Below are 6,006 nucleotides of genomic sequence, written 5' to 3'. Positions count from 1 at the left end.
GGGCTGCATGGTCGGCGGTGTGGAGGATGAAGGGCAGGGACAGCCCGAGGCGAGCCTCTTGACTTGGGGAGAGGCGTCGGGCTGCATGGTCGGCGGTGTGGAGGATGAAGGGCCGGGACAGGCCGAGGCGAGCTTCTAGACTTGCGGAGAGGCGTCGGGCTGCATGGTCGGCGGTGTGGAGGATGAAGGGCAGGGACAGCCAGAGGCGAGCCTCTAGACTTAGGGAGAGGCGTCGGGCTGCATGGTCGGCGGTGTGGAGGATGAAGGGCAGGGACAGCCCGAGGCGAGCCTCTAGACTTGGGGAGAGGCGTCGGGCTGCATGGTCGGCGGTGTGGAGGATGAAGGGCCGGGACAGCCGAGGCGAGCTTCTAGACTTGCGGAGAGGCGTTGGGCTGCATGGTCGGCGGTGTGGAGGATGAAGGGCAGGGACAGCCAGAGGCGAGCCTCTAGACTTAGGGAGAGGCGTCGGGCTGCATGGTCGGCGGTGTGGAGGATGAAGGGCAGGGACAGCCCGAGGCGAGCCTCTAGACTTGGGGAGAGGCGTCGGGCTGCATGGTCGGCGGTGTGGAGGATGAAGGGCCGGGACAGCCCGAGGCGAGCTTCTAGACTTGCGGAGAGGTGTCGGGCTGCATGGTCGGCGGTGTGGAGGATGAAGGGCAGGGACAGCCAGAGGCGAGCCTCTAGACTTAGGGAGAGGCGTCGGGCTGCATGGTCGGCGGTGTGGAGGATGAAGGGCAGGGACAGCCCGAGGCGAGCCTCTAGACTTGGGGAGAGGCATCGGGCTGCATGGTCGGCGGTGTGGAGGATGAAGGGCAGGGACAGCCAGAGGCGAGCCTCTAGACTTAGGGAGAGGCGTCGGGCTGCATGGTCGGCGGTGTGGAGGATGAAGGGCCGGGACAACCCGAGGCGAGCCTCTAGACTTAGGGAGAGGCGTCGGGCTGCATGGTCGGCGGTGTGGAGGATGAAGGGCAGGGACAGCCCGAGGCGAGCCTCTGGACTTGGGGAGAGGCGTCGGGCTGCATGGTCGGCGGTGTGGAGGATGAAGGGCCGGGACAGCCCGAGGCGAGCCTCTAGACTTGGTATTGCGGCTCTCAACATGCTGAACATAGGCCTGACTATCCTGAACTTCCTTCAGCCGCTGTCCATGAAATATTCAAATGTAAATATGTTTTGTGTGTGTTTGTGTTCCTTTCAACGTCAAAGCAAAAATGATTCTTTGGCGTTAGTCAAATGTCACGACTATTAAGTGCACCGCCTCACTGAATATTTGTCATTAGCCATATGGCATTGTTGGCTGTTTTTGTTCTCATTCAAGTATGTTCAAATATTCAATCATTTAAAGACCTTTTATGAGAACTTTCTTGAAACATTTCCAATTCATCATCGAAAATGGATCTTGGAATTCTTGTTTGCAATTGACCACGAGACGCCCATTTTCAGGGCTGTTTTTCTGTATGAGTTAGAATAAGTCACTAAACGTAACTTGTAAATTCAAGATGTTATATTTGAACATTTGGAATTTCAAACAGATCATCTTGAAAGCGCTCACTAGGGGGTGTGGCCAGGACAGGATAGGAGTGGGACGCATCTCCGGACTCTCACGACCTCTTACACCTCAAGACTGCCCGGGACAGGCCCTAAAGTCTCCGACTGCTCCCAGCTGTAACCTGTGGGGCTGGACGACCGCTCCCAAGGGTGGGGAACTGAAGCCGCAGGCTCTCCCGAAGCCTAGCACCGCTTTCCAGCTCTTTAGCATGTCCCGCCATCCATCCGGCCTTGAGTCCATGACCCACACCATCCACTGCGTCTGGCATGATCTTGTGCCAATTTAGAGGTTCCCCTTGATGTCTAGCCCAGGGATGCCCCAAGCCACAACCCTGCCGGCCAAGAGTGCAGACATGAGGACCATCCATTTGTGAGAGGCCTCCCCCCTTGGTGAGTGACTATATTGATGTGGGGGGACATCGGCGAGCTGAGGGCTGACGTGGGCGGAGCTCGTCCCGAGTGCGTGGACCTTGCTGGGGTGCAGTTTGAGGCCACGGGGTCACCCTACATTGATGTGTCTGAACTTCCATAATTGAAGGCCTATTTCTGACTGTTCTCCTGACAGCCTGTCTGTGGGGCCACTACCTCCCTTGCTTGCTGCTCCATCTGGGGCCTTCCTGGGCGTGTGCTGCAAGTCCTGCACTGCCCCTCCAGTGCATACAAAGAGCACATGGGAGACTGGTCACACCAGCTGTGTCCACTTGCAAAGCCTTCGGACTTGTCTTGGGTGGCTGCTGGGCTCATGGCGGCTGAACACCTGGTGTACTCTCAAGAAAACACGAGCCTTGCGAAGCTCTCAGGGTGTTTTGAATGGCACGCACTCCCTCACCGCTTTGACCAGTGCCCGGTGGGGCTTCCTTGTCTTGCCTTGGCCACCTTAGATGTAGGTACCTACATCCGCTGACTTGATCTGACCATCACTTTGCCTTCTCCAGTGCACCCCAATCAGAGGGGTAGAGGGGAGATTCTCACTTCAGCGTATCCCAGACAAGTGGTGCCCCCTGTCCCTGCCCTGCCCTGCTATGCCATGCCATTCCCTACGCCAGCCAGGGAGACCTCTGTCATGGTGCTTTGGCACAAGGCCTCAACATCGGCACCCCTGTGGCGGCAGCTAAGGGACACTCACCGGCACCTATCACCAATGTTCCCTCTAATTTATTTCCTCTGTGTGCAGCAGTGTAAGGTCTCTATGTATGTGCCAAGAACCCGACCACGTGTGTGGGTGCAGTGACACATATCACTCTAAACATTTTCTTAAAAAGCTTGAAAAGGCAGTGCCTTTCCACACATACTGCGCAACGTGAGGGTCTTAAGGCGAGGTTGTAATTTAGACATACACGCATGACATGAGTTGGTTACACAGACAAGTACAGGTGGCCAAATGTCACATATAGTATTTTTTTTTTTGCAGAGTTCTATATAGCGCGGACTTGGCCCGAATAAGGTATCAGAGCGCTTTACATGGCACCAGTTATGTTACAAGAGGACACACATTCAATGTTGTTAGGCGCGGGGAGATGAAGTGATTTGCCCAGAATCACAGGTTTTGGCGTCGTTGCCGAGACTCGAACTCAGCTCCCCAGGTCGGCGTTCGAGCGCCCTCGCCGTTAGGCCAACTCCTCTCCAGATGGTCATCTTACATTTCTCATTAAATGTATACGTTTAAAAGCGATGGAGCTTGTTCATAGGAGAGCAGCTGCAGGGCAGATTGTGTGCCTTTTTGAAAGTATTCATGTTATTTGCAGCACTATGTAGAAGCATGACAGGCGCTGCAATCAACACGAACACTTTCAAAAAGACCCTCAATCCCCCCGGCAGCCGCACTCCTAGCAACAAAAGAAATGCAGCAAGTCTGGAAGCATGACGGGCGCTGCAATGAACACGAACACTTTCAAAAAGACCCTCAATCCCCCCGGCAGCCGCACTCCTATGAACAGAAGGAACGCAGCAAGTCTGGAAGCATGACGGGCGCTGCAATGAACACGAACACTTTCAAAAAGACCCTCAATCCCCCCGGCAGCCGCACTCCTATCAACAGAAGGAATGCAGCAGGTCTAGAAGCAGGAGGGTCATTCAGGGAGTGATGGAGGACATGACAGAGCATCAGAGACACAAGCACAGTCCGATTGGCCTCTCAGTCTTGTTCTGCTGTTTTTGCTTCCTCGCTGAACACCAGTTATGTAAACTATCTACATCCAAATGCAGTCATGCTGGAAAGGGGAGGGCATACTGGTAAGCTGCTCACATTTTAGGAAAGGAAGGCCTGTCAGTGCCTGTACTGCTGACCATCCCTGGTATTCTAATAATGATGGTGACCATAGTAACATCACCTCTAGAAATGAACAGGTGCAGTGCAGAGTGTCCACTTATAACAGCCCACTGAGCTTGGTGCTAGCCCATTCTGGTGTGTTATTCCTGTCTTTGGTGTGTTATTCCTGTCTTTGGTGTGTTATTCCTGTCTGTGTTATTCCTGTCTTTGGTGTGTTATTCCTGTCTCTGGTGCGTTATTCCTGTCTTTGGTGTGTTATTCCTGTCTTTGGTGTGTTATTCCTGTCTGTGTTATTCCTGTCTTTGGTGTGTTATTCCTGTCTTTGGTGCGTTATTCCTGTCTTTGGTGCGTTATTCCTGTCTTTGGTGGGTTATTCCTGTCTTTGGTGGGTTATTCCTGTCTTTGGTGTGTTATTCCTGTCTGTGGTGTGTTATTCCTGTCTTTGGTGTGTTATTCCTGTCTGTGTTATTCCTGTCTTTGGTGTGTTATTCCTGTCTTTGGTGCGTTATTCCTGTCTTTGGTGTGTTATTCCTGTCTTTGGTGTGTTATTCCTGTCTTTGGTGTGTTATTCCTGTCTTTGGTGCATCCAGCTTCCGAGATGGGCTGTGCACATTTGCGGTCAAGAATGCCAGGGCCGGAATGAATGGGACTGAAAGGAAAGGTGACATGCGTTGTTCTCCGAGATAACTCTGCATCCCAGAACAGTTTCTTGTTAGGAGAGGCATACGTCAGCATTGTTGCACAGTTTGTGCAGCGAGCATGTATCTCTCTACGGATTTCATCATTTTATGCTCAACTTTTTCATCATAATACTTCTGATACTATCGGGAGAGTAGGTAACTAATTTTGCATATGAAATGTCCTGTCTCTCCAGAGTCTCCGTAGGGTGTGACACCTTTACTGAACTGACTAACAAGAAAAGGAGCGCACCGGCCAAGTACCATGGGAAGGGAGTGTACCATTCCGAAACCTTTGTTATCACACCAGAGGGACTTTGAATTCAGAGACCAGCATACACCGCGGTTAACTTTCCATTCCGAAGCAGAGCATCCTCTTCTTGGTCATAGCAGAGGAGCTGGGAGGCAAACTGAGAAACTACCTGGCATGAAGGTAAACATACAAATATGGCTACTTCTGGGATCTGCTGACATACAGAGAAAGCTCAGTCGCTTCGCACAAGCTGCGGAGCTCCTCTGAACAGCAGTCTTCGCTCACATCAGCCTTTCTGTGGCAGGTAATCAATCTCCCACAGCTGCACTCTATTAACAAGGAATACAGCAAGTCACTTCTAGACTTGCTGCATTCCTGTATAATAGAGCGCGGCTGAGGGCCATATTGTGTGCCTTTTTAGGTCTCGGCTAGGCAGTGCATGCGCTGTCTGGTTGAGAGATACTGTATACAGTATAGCGGGGGAAGCTCCGCCCACTTTCCGCCTTTCATTTTCATTGGCCATAATTCTAAATGCTGCGTTTTGATTGGTTTTCGGGAACTTAATCTCGCCCCCTCACAGCCATGTCGTCATTTTCCACCTTCCGAGGCTATCAACCCCTTTACTTTCACAACAGTTTTGTTGCCCAGCCTTTCCCCACTCCCTCCAGTAGTCCGTAACTTCTTGGACCATCACCATCCACACCACCCCCCCCCCGTCCGTGCCTTCTTTCACGCAAACACTTCTGTTTAAAATGCAATAGGTCTCTCGTAAATACGAGTCCTATTGCCTTTTCAGTGCTTGGTTGTCCTGTGATTGGTCCATGGATTCGCACTCTTTGTTGCATGTGCACAATGCCATCATACGCATGCAGGACAAAACAGTGAGCCTGCAGCGCCTGCACCCGCCCCTCAGCCACAGCCGCTCCATCCCAGCGTCAGCCTGCTGCAGCTCTCCTGCTGCATAATGCCAGAAGTATATGAAAGGGTCCCAGACCAGAAAACACAATAGATAATTAATCTTCACACAGTTACACAAGATCAAAACCAAAAGGTACTTATGGTTGACAGTGTTTTTATTTTCACTGAACCCAGAAAAAACGTATAATGTTTTTACATTCACTAGTATAATGCACAAAGATCAAGTGTGCCCACACAGGGGAGGGGGAGGAGTGCAGAAGGAGGGGTGAGGGGGGGGGGGGGTTAAGTGTTACAATTAGTTAACATCACTAATCATAAGCACAAATCCACAGGTGAAACCATCA

The sequence above is a fragment of the Lissotriton vulgaris genome, chromosome 1_2, assembly GCF_964263255.1.
Source record: "Lissotriton vulgaris chromosome 1_2, aLisVul1.2, whole genome shotgun sequence".
Lineage (NCBI taxonomy): Eukaryota > Metazoa > Chordata > Amphibia > Caudata > Salamandridae > Lissotriton > Lissotriton vulgaris.
Note: the sequence above shows the minus strand (reverse complement) of the source record.